The 15,006-nt window shown below is 38.5% G+C and overlaps 1 long non-coding RNA gene across 2 annotated transcripts; it reads left to right on the top strand.

Moving 5' to 3' along the window:
- Window positions 1-4,565: 4,565 nt before the first annotated feature.
- Window positions 4,566-13,668, top strand: LOC120443054. Of its 2 annotated transcripts, none has more exons than XR_005615099.1 (3): window positions 4,566-4,601; window positions 10,830-10,933; window positions 13,539-13,668. It is a non-coding gene; the product is annotated as an uncharacterized LOC120443054 (long non-coding RNA). The 2 variants fall into 2 exon arrangements; XR_005615098.1 differs by lacking the exon at window positions 13,539-13,668 and adding an exon at window positions 12,073-12,178.
- The last annotated feature ends 1,338 nt before the right edge of the window (window positions 13,669-15,006 follow it).

The following is a 15,006-nucleotide window of genomic DNA, read 5'->3' as shown; positions in this document are numbered from 1 at the left end:
AGAGTTGAGGCTCAGGTGTGAAATGTATGGTTTTCAGGGTTTTTATCGGTTTTCAACGTTATTTTGTTATCGTTTTTATCGTTAACTCGGTTTTCCTGGGTCTTTTCCCGTGTGTTATGAATAAATCTTCTTTTTTTCGGTACCGGCACTAGTTTTATTTTGTTGTATTCATCCGCGACACCTCATTGCCGGTCCGTGAAAATATTGTCGGGCATAAACCGGTCCGTGGCGCAAAAAAGGTTGGGGACCGCTGCTCTATAGGATTGAGATCAAGTGACTGTGGAGACAATCTGACTAAGATGAACTCAGTGACAGGTTCAAGAAACAACTTTAAGATTATTTGATCTTTGTGACATGGTTATCTTGCTGAAAGCAGTCATCTGAACATTAGGCTGTGGTCATAAAGAGAGGGACATGATCAGCAAGGCTGGATCAGAAATCAAGACTCATCAGACCAGACAATGTTTTTTAAGCCTTCTTTTGTCCAAATGTGGTGAGTCTGTTTGAACTGTAGCCTCAGTTTCCTGTTCAGGACTGACTGCTGTTGTGGCTTTCTGCTGCAGTTCATCTACGTCAGTGATTGAGGTGTGATTATTCGATTGACTGTTGCCTTCCTATTGGCTTGAAGTAGACAAGCCATTCTCTCCAGATTTCTGGTATCAACAAGGCATTTTCACCCACTCACTGGGGGTTTTTTTTTTTCAGACTCTTCTCCGTGAACCCTAGAGTTGTTGGGGTTCAGATGCTGAAATACTCAGACCAGTCCATCTGGCTTTAACAACTTTTCCCAAGTTCAAACAACTTCACCTCAAAATTTCAATTCACTTCGGCAGGTTGTATTGGGCGTGTCTGCTCGCCTAAATACTAGAGTGTGAATTTTGTTTGATATGCTGCTGTCAAATTTTGCCTGAATAGCTGTTGTAATTATTTCTGTATGGCATAAAATGTGAACTAATCCTTTAAGGCAAGAGTTCTGCATACCAGAGAATTACTTTTAGGAAATACTAAAACAATATAAAATGTACTGTACAGGCCAACAGGGGGTAGCCTGATCATACAATATATAGGACTTTGTTCACAAAACTGAGCTCCCCATGCAATCTTCCCTCTTTTCCTGTTTTGGAAAAGAGGGAAATGGGATAAGAGTCGTGAAAGCTCTTATCCTATTTGTTCATGCAGTCACATATAAAAACAAACTGACAGTTTTTGCAAGGAGTGGTGTATGTTGGAGAATCCAGATTTCAATCTATAAGGTAACAGGCAGTTGTTGTCGTTGTTTCTGTATTTATTTAGGCATTTCAAGCTCCTGAACTGGGTTCACAGGCCAGTAAGCAAGGTTTCTTAAAGTTGTAACTTGAGTTTTTGCTATTAAAGCCTTCAAATGTTTGTACACAGCACGTCAGAGATAAAGAAGCTTATTTCCTGGTCGGGTCAGATTCAGAGCAGGAGGTGAGGGGCCTTCCTGCAGTATAACAAAGTTATCTGTGTGCTTTTGCCATGTCAACAGACTACATTTGTCTTAGACTGGGGACGTGAATACATGTTTTTGTGTCAAAAGTTGGGGAAGGGGTTTTGTGTCTGTATGATTTCAGTTTGTTTTAAAGAACAAGAACAAAAAAAGGATTAAAAAAGGTAATATTCCAGTTTCTGCTTGTCCCGTTCACCCATTCAGAGCACAAACAACAGTTTCCACAGGAGTGATGTGACATTAAAATCCACATTACAGGTAGAAGAGGCTCGAACTGCTTGATTGTGCTCGTAATGGTTGCCAGCACTGAATTAGATGACACAGAGTTGCAATGGTGTTGCTGTTTGACCAAAAACCTTGTATTCATTGGAGGTGGTTAGTATATATACAAAGACTACACTCGGATAAACACATTTTAACCTTGTGATGCAAACCAGACGTAATATCTAACTAATAAACACTGATTTGTGGGTTTCAAGTGGTGGGCGTTTTAAACTTATTGTAGCAAGTAAACACCTCTGTGTCTGCAAACCAGAATCCCCAGTAAGGCGTAGGAAGAGGGCAGCGTGGGCTTCGTTTGGAGGACTTTACAAACAGATGAGTCACTGTTTTTCGGAGAGTTCAGAAACACATCTCTCTGTAGGCCACCACATCTGCTAATTATCTAAGCTACTTTAGACCACTAGAAGTTAAACAACCACTGATGCATACACTGCATTGAGTTGACATCTTAAATAAATGAATAACCTCCCCAAAAGTTTTAGGTCATCATATCCGGCAGCCGATTCTTCCTAAAAGCAGATTTGTCTTTTTTGTGTTTCTCTTTGCACAGGTGGTCATGTTTGGATGTGCATACTAAGTAGAGTAAATAATTAAAGCAGGGTAAAATGTCTTTCTTCCTTCTCTACTCTGTAGATAATTTATGATTGCCATAATTATTTGAAAGCCCAGTTTTAAAACCACAACAATGAAGCCAGGAAGATGTGGGCCCATACCCAATGAGTGAAGCTGTCAGGTCAACAAGTTATCCTCTGACGTAGGTTATGGGGAGGCGGTGATAAAGGGTCACAGTACATTGTTACAGAGTAAAAACGGATGTGGCTAATTAACACAGACGCTAACCTACACCGGTTTTTCAGCTTCCCGGCAAATGCCCACTCTACTGATGTGCTATTCAATACATTGTAACTCTAATAACGCATAATTATCTATTATATTTCAGGTCATCTGAAAACATCAACCACATATTCTGTGATTTAGACGTCACTGGAGGATATTGCACTGAATGAACTGTTAGTCTTGAAAAATTTTAGTCTTATTATTTTTTGATTCTGTACCCTAAAGCACTAAAAAAATTGTAATCTAATTTGCATGGTTATCTAACGCAGTATAATGTGTTAGATAACCATGCTTCTCTGCAAATGTAGCAGGACAGGAACAGACTCCTCAGTTTTGTCAAGAAGACCATTAAATCACTACTGTGCAAAAGTGTCAAGCCACCCCTCATTTATATACGTGCAAACATGCATGCAAATAACTTTAAGTTTATACAATTCGAAAAAGCTTTACAGTCAATATTTGGTTTGACCACCTTTATTCTTTCACAAAGCCCAAACTTTTTTGGGCATTTCTTTATGAAGTCTTTGGGAATAGTTTTCCAGCCTTCTTGAAGGACATCCAAAGCTCTTCTTTGGATGTTGGCTTGTTGATGTTTTGATGATGCAGCAATGGTTCAATAATTTTGATGCCTGGGCTATGAGAGGAGGACAATCCATGACTGACAGTGCTCAATTGTGTGTTTTTCTATCTAGATATGCTTTTACCACATTGGGAGTGTGTTTGGGGTTAATGTCATGCTGAGAAATGAAGCTGTTGCCAATTACACACTTCCCAGGTGGTATTGCATGGTAGATCAAAGTCTGATGGTACTTTTCTGTGTTCATAATTATTGACGCAAAAACACAGTATAAAAATACAGTTATCTTTGGTATTTTTCATAGATTAAACAAAGAAAATAGGAACAAATTATGTGTTTTCAGGCCCCAAAGTACCTAAAGATAAAAGGTGTGTGTGTTATTTGTGGGCACAAAACTGGTTCATCTCTTGTGTTAGGTGTTGTTTTTGACTTTTTTATTTAATTATTCGGCTCAAGACTTTTGCACGTACTGTATGAGAACAACAATATTATTTTGCATACTGAAACTGCATAATGAAAGGTAGAAAATGCAGCGCATGCAATACCTTTAATTGTACACAGATTACAATCCCAATTGGGATGCTGTGTAAAATGCAAATTCAGTTCAATTCAATTTTAATTACAGTATAAGAAGACAAATCACAATCGAGGTACTTTATATTATAAGGTAAAGACCCTACAAATAAAAACAGAATAACAGTAATTTGCAAATTTATGAAACACATATTTTATTCATAACAGGTCAGTAACATAACTGGGTACCAAAAAACCATTTTTTCTCAGAAGCAAAGATGAGCAGTGGTTCACCTTCTTGCAAATGAAGCAAAACAAAAAAATCTGCAAACTCGGACAAAATTATCATCTTCAGCATAAAATTGCACAGGCTTTGGATATCAAATGTATAAAAATCTGAAATTCGTTACTCGCCTGCCTGCAGTCCAGATCATCACTAGGTGATAACATTTGGTCCATTAAATTCAAAATGAGCCAAGTTTCTTAAAACAGTAGATTTTCTCAGTTTAAACATTTGATATCTCTTCTATGCTCCATTGTAAATAAAATGTGGGGTTATGAGGTTTGCAAATCCTTGCTTTTTCTTTTTATTTACATTTGTACACACCATCCCTATTTATTTGGAAGTGGGGTTTGTACATTATGGTCTTTTAAATCTAAATTCGAAGTGGCTGCACACTTGTTAAATTAAATGTGTTCGTAATCATGTATTTTCAGAATTATAAAAATACATACATCATATATGAGCTGTTCTTTTATAGAAAACGCTGTAACAATTCTTTGTTTACTTAAGTGGAATGAGTTGAGGTAATACATTTATGCACCACCAGGTGGCAATATGTGACAGATTTGTCTTCCTCATGACTCAGCTTTAGCCTTTTCCATTTCCTCTGTGCCCCAAACACCATCCTTCAGGCTTCAACAGTGAGTGTGAGCACTGACTATGTGTTGTGTTGATATTTTAGCATGAATCATGTAAAACTCCAGCATGTGCAATGACACAGCTTTGTTTGGAAGTGCAGTATTTATTCCCACATGCTGCTCACTAAACAGTTAGCAGCTGCAGAGCAAGTTCTATAGCATCAATAAATATTTTGTAGTACTCGGCCATTTCAAACGTTTATATTATTCACCAGTAACACAAACAAGCTGCTTTCTTTCCTGTAGTATTTTGCAATTTCCATGAAATCCTGTAATACTGATTGCGCACGTTAATAAGTGTTAAATAGTATGACATGAAGTGGCTACAAATGCAAGCAAACAGGCAACTAAATTTAACTCTATCAACGGCTTTTGCTTGCTAGAATAGCCCAAATGTAACTGTTGTTGCAAGACTGTTGCAACCATTATTTTAGTGCCGTCAGATGCTCTTAACATACTCACTGGGAGATTATTATGTTTTATGAATGCCATAAACATACTGTAATCCTTTAGCACATCTATTATGTCCCACTTAATGAGTCATTTGTTCAGGGATGTTATTGCACATTACATGCAACATGGAAAAGTGTGTTTAAAAAAAAAAAAGGTTTTTTACTGGGACATTCAAAGGCCTATTAGGCTCAAGCAGTTCTGTTTTTTGGTACTGAAGTGTTAGATGTTTTATTTTTAGGTACAAAACTGAGTCAGTGGTGCTGTAACATAACAACACGTGTTTGTCTACCCAAGATTTGAGCATGGTTATTACTAAATATTGCTCTGTGTCATAGCTCTCAGCGCTCAGCCTTCTAAATCCAGGACTTTTTTTCTTTTTAAAAGATGTATTAACAAATTCGTCTTACTGAAATATTGACTTTGGCTCCTTTTTTTCTACTTCGAATTTGTCTGCACAAAGCACAAATGCAAAATGGGTTTATGTGCAAAAAGGGAAATGCTTCTGGAAATATTAATTTGTCTAAATTTAAATGAACCCTTTCAGTCTCTGAGGAGGATTTTGATTATATTAAGGGGACATTAGCAGCAGTTGGTACATACAGGTGCAGCGGGGTCTTTGAAAATGAAAGAATACTCTGTTTTACATCGCTGTCTGTGCCTGAGATGCGACACTTTAGCTCAGTACAGATTATTAAAAATGTAAGGCATAGTTGAAAATTACCTTAAGTGGTCAGAAATAGCATGATTACGATCACAGACTTTGCTAATGGCTGTCCTTAACTTATCATTATTGCTTATATTAGTTCAGTCAGCATCAAACAATTTGTGAAAATTGGCATTTCATTCAAAATCAAGTGGACTGTACCAGATGGTAGAAACTGAGACTGACAGACTGAGAGATTTTTCATTAAATCAGCCCTTAAAGCACCCACTGACACTACTTTAATGCAGCCATCATGGGCTGGTACACGGACTTCTCCAGTTTGTTGGGTATCTGTTATATATTTTCAGGTGATGGTGTGGTTGGGAATTTGAGGCATGCATTAACTGAGAGTATTAGCAGAGCTCCATCTCTGGACCCATGCTGAGCTCCACAGCAGCACACCACAGAGTTCATCTTTAACTGTCTGATTTGATTTAACTTAAAACATCATGTATGAATGCAGTCTAATCTAACAGAGAGAAGTGCTTTAAATCTGTCCTACTACACTGTTTATCAGTGCACAGTCAGTGTAAGAGGTTGCAAATGTTGAATAAATCCGGTAGTAAAAGCTTGGCAGTTCAGCGTGTGCTCTCTTCATTTTTGCAAATGCTGGAACACTGAGTAGTGAGAGCTCACTTCAAGGCGGAGTAACAGTGAGTGGGCACTGCAATTTCCTCTCTTTCTGTAGTCAGACGCAGTTGTGGAGGTGTTTGTATATATCCATAACCTGCGTCATACTGTGTACTCACATGCTTTAATATGAGATTACTTCTTTCAAAGTCTTCTTTTAAATAGCAGTTATGGAAATGCCCATATTTGTAAGAATGATGGGCATTAAACGCTTGAGAGAATTTCCAATCTGAAAAAATACGAAGTGGAGAAGAGAAAACGAGGTATTGGATCCAGCAGTAGACTCGTGTAATGTCTGTTTTCTTATATTTATGCTCCCCATGAAAGTATTTCTTCAGCTATAACTGTGAACATTACTAAGCGCCAGTTCTCACCAGTGGATAAGGTTTTTAGCGTGAGCAGGATGTCGGGCTCTAAACGATCCTTTAATTTGAGTATTGTGCAGAATATGCAAAGTGATGAGCAACGTACCAAATGTGAAGGATAGAGGAAACAGCTGTGTTGTCATGGATAAGAGCATCCTCATGATGAGACATGTGAGTGATTCTGTCTCCATGGCAACCCAAGATTCAACCACTAGAACAGTTTGTGAAAGGAGGAGAACAGAAGATGCTGAGGCTGAAAACTTTTCCTTTCTTTGAGTATAATTTCATTCAGATATCACACATACAACTCCCACTCCTAACAGAGACATTTTTACAGTTTCTTTATTACAATGGTCTGCTGTCGCGCTTAGCCACCTACTCGATCGTTCCCAAATGATTGTAGAAAAAGAGACTAATTAGACAATTGTGTCTTTTGCCTTAAGGACACGGCTGGCTTTTCGATTAAGGGAACAAGTGAAATGGTTTGAACTACTACTCTTTGACTAATTTTCACATCTATGAAAGCCATATACAACCCAGAAAATACCAAATACTTTTGAAGGGGGAACAAGCCTTTAGAAATTTGAGAGCTGCTGCTTTAGATTACTTTAATTCTCAAAGTAATATTAATCACTTCTTTTCTAACAAGAAAGGAGAAAATTACTGTGTGAATGGGAAAAAGGTTTCTTCTGATAACTCCACAAAGAAGCTGTGCACTTATAATTAACTATTTGGGCTGTTTCTGAATCTTTCATTTTTGGTTGTACAGAGTCTAACTTTTCTTTTTGTTATATTTTGCTTGCGATAGTTTCTTTATCCAAGAAGACACACATGAATGCACATCCTAAGATGATGTTATTGTTTAGTACAGAAAAGATTTGTTGACTATGATAGCAACATTTCCATAACAGTACTTGTACTTTATGTTCATGCTTAACATAATATTCCATCATTTGTTCCCATTTCTTTTGCAAAATCTAACTATGTCTTTGTGTTTGTATATGGTGTGCACTGCGTCCTTAAAAAATGTGAGGGAACTGGACAAGTGAAGTGGAGCATAAGAAGTGGCAGAGCTATCTATATAGACCTGACATAGGAACTGAGGCGTCTGGCACAGCTGATCTATCTACTGTTCACGAAAACCTCATTAGAAATGGTCTCAGCTGTCATTGCTGTCAAAAAGGCATTCTCAAGGAAGGAAAACAGGGAGAAAATACTGAGGCATGCCAAATTACACAAGAACTGGAGTAAAAATCAGTGGCAACAGGAGTGTTGAGTACAAATTTGAATTTTTTTGATGATCAATATTTGAAATTGTTGGTTCAAATCGTTGTCAGTATGTATGGAGGATGTCAGGAGAGAGGTACAAAAGTGAGAGTCTACAGCAGGGGTGTAGAACTCCAGGTCTCGAGGGCCGGTGTCCTGCAAGTTTTAGATCTCACCCTGGGTCAACACACCTAAATCAAATGATTAGTTCATTACCAGGCTTCTGGAGAACTTCAGGACATGTTGAGGAGGTCATTTTGCCATTTAAATCAGCTGCGTTGGATCAAGGACACATCTAAAACCTGCAGGACACCGGCCCTCGAGGCCTGGAGTTCGACACCTGTGGTCTACAGCAACCTGTAAAACCCAGCGGGAGCTCTGTCATGGTTTGGGGTCATAATCTAGCCAGTGGTGTGGGGGTTCTTGTCAAAATTGCTGCAGAAAAGCACCATCAGATTCTGATCCACCATGCAATACCATCTGATTCCCAGTGGCTTCATTTTTTTAAGATGACAATGATCAAAGTAGAGTTTTAGATGTCCTTTGAGAAGCCTGGGGAACTATTTCTAAAAAATTAATGTTTTAAAGAGTTCAGGTTGTGTTAAAGAATAAAAGTGGTCATAGCAAACATTGACTTTTTTGTGTATACTGTGTTTCTATGTATTTTTATACACGTCAGTAAATTGCTACACCTATTTCCCATTTTCCTACAAAATATAAAAATATTAGTGGCGTTTCAATACTTTTGCACAGTACTATATGCAAGTTAAATTTGGAAGAGAACATTATGACCTAAATTTAGGTCAACAATTAGTTCTGAGTGACTATATCTTTTGATGTCCAGCCATCTGGCCCTGGTTCTCTATTAAGTTGTGATTAAAGGATGAAAGCCAAGCTGTGGGAGGACTTTTTCTTAAAAATAAACTTAGAAGATTGTCATTATCACACACTAAAAGTAAGAACGTCTTCTGATGTTGTCAGTTATACTGATAGGAATCACCTGTGGTGCCTAATTAAATTGAAAAACTAATGAATTTGACTTGGAAGGAAGTAGAAATAATTGTTGCTATCTTCAAACAGAAGCCCGTCATTTAAAGAGCGCTCAGCTGTATCCAGAGTTGTGTGTCTTTATGTAAAAGCCATCTGCAAAGTGTGATAAGAGGATAATATATATATCTGCTACTATTTCCTCACCTGAAAATTTTTATCCCATGGGTTCTCAGCCAAGGCAGACAGTGTTCCTGCCTTTTGTGCTGCTTCACAAAGAAATCTGATGGGTGACGAAAAAGCAGTGCAGATATCTGATTGTTAAATATCTCTATTCACTTGTCAGACTTTTGACACTGTTCTAAATTTGGTAAAAGAGGAAGAAAAGAGCCAAAAAAATGGTTAAAAAAGGAACTTAGTGAGAAGAAATGATAAGGGATTTCTTTTTTGAAACACTGGCTCCCAGGAGAGTAGCTCTAAAATGCACGAGTTTAGAGTGTCCCCAAACTTTAACAACTGAGAAATTCTATCAAAGTGCCCATCAAAGAATATATTTTGCTGTACAATTCTGTTTTTTATAACTGGCGAGCGTTAGCTCATTGATACCTCTGAAGAATGGAGTCTTTGAAGTTACACGTACGTGTTCAAAATGTGTGAATCCTGCTTTTATCACACCTCTATTTTCAGGGGCTTTATCGGGAGACCGTAGGTGGTTAAATTGGAAAAGGAATAAAGGCTGGAACTCCCTGGTGGAGTAGCATTTAGTGTTACATTACATAATAGTTCAGTTTTCTAAGCTGTACACCAGCTTGTACCGTGTATTGCCTCCATCTCTTCCTCTGTACAGCCCTAGTAATGAACCGCTGGAAATAAAGATATCTAATGATGCTCCAAATTCAGCATTCAAGTGCATCAGCTTGTTTGCTGTTGCTATTAATATCAGTCTTTTGACAACAGTCACAGAAGAGTGTCAAAGCTGGTTTGTCATCCACAAAAGACACAAAACAGGCACAAAGGAGATCGTTATATCCCAACGACACTAAATATAGTGCCTGTGAAACATCCTGCAAACAAAGACGTACGTGGCTGTAAACTTCCACCTTCCTTGCTATTCTGATCAGTTTTGAAACGTGAGAATGCTCATGACAAAAGTCTTTTTGGCAGATAGCCTGGATTCTCGGACACTCAGCGGCAGTAAACGGAAATTTTTAGCAAGTGTGTGGGACCAGTTTCATTATTTTGGTCTTAGTTTGACTGCTGAGCAGCTTAACTGTAATGTGCTGTAATGTTGAACATAATGTAATTTAAAAGCATGAAGGTTTGGACTAGCCGTGTTTTAATGATACCTTAGTAATATAATAAAATTACATTTACACTTAATTTTATGTTTTAAACATTTGTGGTGTTTTTATTTTTTTCCCCCTAAAAATATCTCTAACTGAAGATTTGTCAAGTCTGAGGTGGAAAATGGTCCCAGTCTGTGTTTATGTTGTACAAACCATGGAAACAGACATCTTTGAATTCTCTTCAAAGGTTATTAGACGATAGGTGTTCCAACACGTGGTTATGCAGCAGTGAAGGGACGTGCTCCGTTCACCTCTCTGCTTTCTGATTCACAAGCACCTCACCCCCTAACCTGGGTGGTGGCTGACTTTCACAGCATTGTTCCAAGCCTCCCATTCTCCGCCATTTTGTTTCCTGTGCAGGTCAGGAAGTCCTGCTTGCAGCTGTTCCCAGCATTGCGAACTAAAGAGCTTTGCAGGCAAAAACACACACACTAAAACACAACAGTAAACACACATCCCCTTCCTTTGTGCTTCCCCTCAGCCTGTGCTCAGGATGCCCTTCTCAGATGTGAAGATGACCCCCAGGAATGATGGGATGAGGCCAAACGCATGTATGCTTTTCTTTTGAGGACAGCATCGCTTCTTGTACGTAAGCGCTACGTGTGCAAAAGCTTGTAAAAATATTGCAACATACAGGTACTTCTGAACTAGCTCCAACACTAGGAATATTAGCAGTTAGAGTAATGTAACGGTGAGTATAAAACAAAGAGCATTAGTTGTAGGATCTTTCCAGGAATCTCTCATTTATCTCGGAATGTGTTCTCAGAATCATTACTTTTGTATTTAGTATTTCTCGCAGCGTGAAAATGTAAATGAAACCGTGATCCTTCTCAATAGCACAGAATGAGGGCAATTTTACAACCGTGGGAAAACACCTAATGACCTTGTTCTTACTGAGAAGCTGATGCCCTCAAGTCTTCATGCTGAAAAGGTTCCTGGAGAATGGATGTTGATATTAGCTTGGCATCAACAACTACATCGTACAATTGTTCAGACACATCATTTGCACTGACTCTGATAACCCTTTTTGTCTTCCAGTCTTTAACCATACAGTTTGCAAGCACTCACATTCTTTCAGCACATAAAGATCACATAGACTATTTGATGCTGATGAGCAGCCTTCACAAGCATAAATGCATGTTTTTGGCTTTTTAGGTAAAAGTGCCAAATACAGACACAGAATTCTTGATTCTGCAGCCGGCTGCCAATCTGTTGTTTATTGTAACATAAGAGCAAAAATCAGCTGGAAATGTGCAGCATTGTTCATTCAGCACCAGTAGAGTTAAATTCATCACTTTGAAAGTTTGGTCCACACCATATAGAGTTAAAACTACACATCTAAAAATGTGTCAGATACTTTACACCATGAGAGCTGCAGAGACTTCCTTAATAACTGAAATGTAACACTTCTTAACACGGGTCAGGATTGACGTTATGCAAGATGAGCGTGTTTTAGCAAACATTAACACCGTCATCATTTATTTTTAACGCTAACCACGACTCTGCCATATTAAAATTAAGGAGTTGGAAATGTGACTTATTGAAGTCTTATTTTTAAATCTTGTAGCACTGAATGACATTTCAAACACTATAAGGTCAACTACCACGCACAGTAGAATATTACTGCAAAAAAGTTTGTACTTCAAGCAAAATTGCATGAAACAGAGCTGGGAGAATGTCCATCCATCCATTTTCTTAACCACACATCAAATTTATGGTTGCAGGAGGGGTGGAGCCTATCAAGTGTCACTGGACGAAAAGCTGGGTACACCCTGGAAACACATGCTGTGCTGCGAAAGTAGCTTACTGCTTTTATACCATTAATGCCCCTTCACTCATGGTAGAAAATAAATTCTTCATGAATGACAACTGTAAGCTATGAGGAACTCTGTAGAGGTGTGAAGACCAGTAACACAAATGTACTACACAACTATAGTGCTGTAGAATAGCCTCATTACATACTGGTCCAGAGACACATTGTCTCAAAGAATGCTCAAAGTAACACTAATGAGATCCTGTGAAATCAGCACTGTATTTTGTTATTCACAGAGTACGACACTGCACTCTGTATATCAACACCGGCTTTTAAAGAAAAACCTCCCTTATAGTTAAATTGGAGTAAATAGCTCTCCAACACTAAAAAACCCCCACTTAAATTCTTTATTTATCCATTGCCTAGTTGCATCAGTTCCCATGACAGAGTTAATATTTGCATTGATATCGGTCCTCGCTGGCCCACTTTTCCCAGGGTCACAGGGGACTTGAGCTTATCAGCACATTTATAGGGTGGGAGGCAGGAAAATACCCTGGACATCTTGTTAATCCATCAGGCTTTACATCCTCTCCTATACCTGAGGGAAAATTTAGGCTGCAGTCCGTTTGAGTGGGAGGAGAAATAAAGGTTTGGAGGGAACCCATTAAAAAAAGATAGATGCATGAGACTTTACATAATTTTAAAGGTCCCATTGCAAAATGTAAGTAGGAGGTTTGATGTTAATTAACACTGGCATTATTCTGTCCTTGAGTAGTATGCATGATTACTCATGGTATAAGAAAAACGCTGCATAAAACATTTGAAACTGAATGAACATTTTTTTCTCTATGGTTGCAATATGACATATGATGTGTAGCATATTTAAAGAAAAAAAATCAGTGTAACTATATGTAAAAGTTCATCAGTGGAAATTTTTATTATAGCGTTTATTTCACTTCCTGATTCTCATCTGCCCACATTGGTGTTTTCAAAAGGTGACAAATTACAACGGGGCCATTAGAGACAAGCACTCAGGACTAACAAAAACAAGAATGCAGACAAATACTTCATCTGTGGCTTTTCCTTTGCAAAGAACACAATAGCTGAGTACATTTGAGTACAAGTACACAATTAACCAGCCATCACTGGCAGTATTAGGTGATGAGCAACAATGGTGACTAATGAAATCAAATTACTCTTCAAGTGTTATTCATATTTCTCTTTTGCATCTAAGTAAGTGTGTACTGCAAGGTATTCTTCAAGCACGTCCTTCATAAAAGAAAGCTGCTGTGTTTAAAATACTTGCTGACTTCAAGAAAAATGAAAATGGATCCCTCACATTCCAATAATTAATTGGACTTCCTCTCCATATCCTTTGTTTTACCCTCTGGAGAAACTTGCTTCCTCTTCAGCACCATCCATGTGTTTCCTTTATAGGAGGATGCCACTCACACCTCTTCCACTCGGAGGGTTCCACCCTTTCCTCACTTAAGACCCTTGACCCAGTGAGCCTGGATTGGGTGTGAAGTATTAAGTAATGCATTGTTTCATACATTAAATCCTGATCACATCTGTGTTAATTATGGGTGTGTGCCTGTGCATTTTTTGAGTGAATGGGAAATATATGTGCTTTGTGTGCAAGGGGCTGTTTAAACAGTCTGGGAAAGTCATAAGTAGTTCAAGAAAAATCAAAAGAAAATCCAATTTGAGACATTTTATATGAAGTTCTTCTGTAAGCTTGTGCAACATAGCCTGGATTTTATAATGTAACACTAAGCCATAGCACTCCAGGGATCAGGATATGTTGTTTAAGGAATTAAATCTCTGCATTGGTATGTGATTCAACTTGGAAAGCAATAACTGGTTTATTGACACACTAGAAGAACAACATAACTTCATATCGCAGACAATTCATGCGAAGCATATTTCAATGGAAATGAGGACAATGTGGGGGAGCTTTCTTTTTTATAGTCTCTAAAGATGGCTGGATGAGGCTTGCAGTTGCAATAACAGCAGTCGAGCACAAGGGGCACCATCTGCCCACACAGGGCATCTATATCCGTGGATTTACTTGTGACTCACTGAAAATAAAAAGAAGGAAAGGCTTTCTGACTAAAGGGAAAGAGGAGGAGTGAAAAGTGAAAACAGGCAAAGAGAGGAGAGGATAATATGCTCGAGACCAAGGAAGGTTAGTGAGTCATCACTGGGATTCCATGAGTGCGCAGGTTGGTGAAGCCTCCCTCATATCAGTGTCAGAGGAAGACTCTCCCAAAGGGCAAATATGCGAGAACTAGTGAGCTTCCTCCTGCAGGGGAGCGCTCACCTCAACTTCAAAGTTCGGCCATCTGAAGATGAAAAGGTGTGAATAAAGTTGGGATCACTCAGATCAAGCAGTATCAGAATCCCTGGATGCTGTAAAACACCTGAAGCCCACTGCCAGCCCACTTCCTGTTCAGAGTAATTAAAGATTAATGCTGGGTGCTTTCAACTCACTTAAAAGGCATTTGAGTCCTTCAAGTCCTGCCTTCAAGAAAATTAATGCATGCCCACATTTCCCCAATTTGTCAAAGGCTACTCGTCTACATTTCTGGCATATTTAAAATGTTGCTTCATAGCCTCTGAAAGGCTTATGGTGATTTTTCACACGTGTGTAGGAATGTCCCTGTGAATGTGCCCTGGCTTGCAAAACTGCCACATGTGTGAATACGTAGTTTTCACCCACCTGTGCGTGGTTATGTAGTAAGCCGGAATTCATGTCATTAGCACTTTCAGCAATCTCAACTTGCAAACAGAATTTTTGATGTGAACATCCAGCAGGACACAGCAACAGAAGAGTAAATCCTGTGATGCATGTTATATGAAATACATGAAAATACCTCTAAAATGTGGCAAACAGAGTTAAATT

The sequence above is a fragment of the Oreochromis aureus genome, linkage group 12, assembly GCF_013358895.1.
Source record: "Oreochromis aureus strain Israel breed Guangdong linkage group 12, ZZ_aureus, whole genome shotgun sequence".
Lineage (NCBI taxonomy): Eukaryota > Metazoa > Chordata > Actinopteri > Cichliformes > Cichlidae > Oreochromis > Oreochromis aureus.
This window is presented reverse-complemented; position numbering and strand designations above follow the sequence as displayed.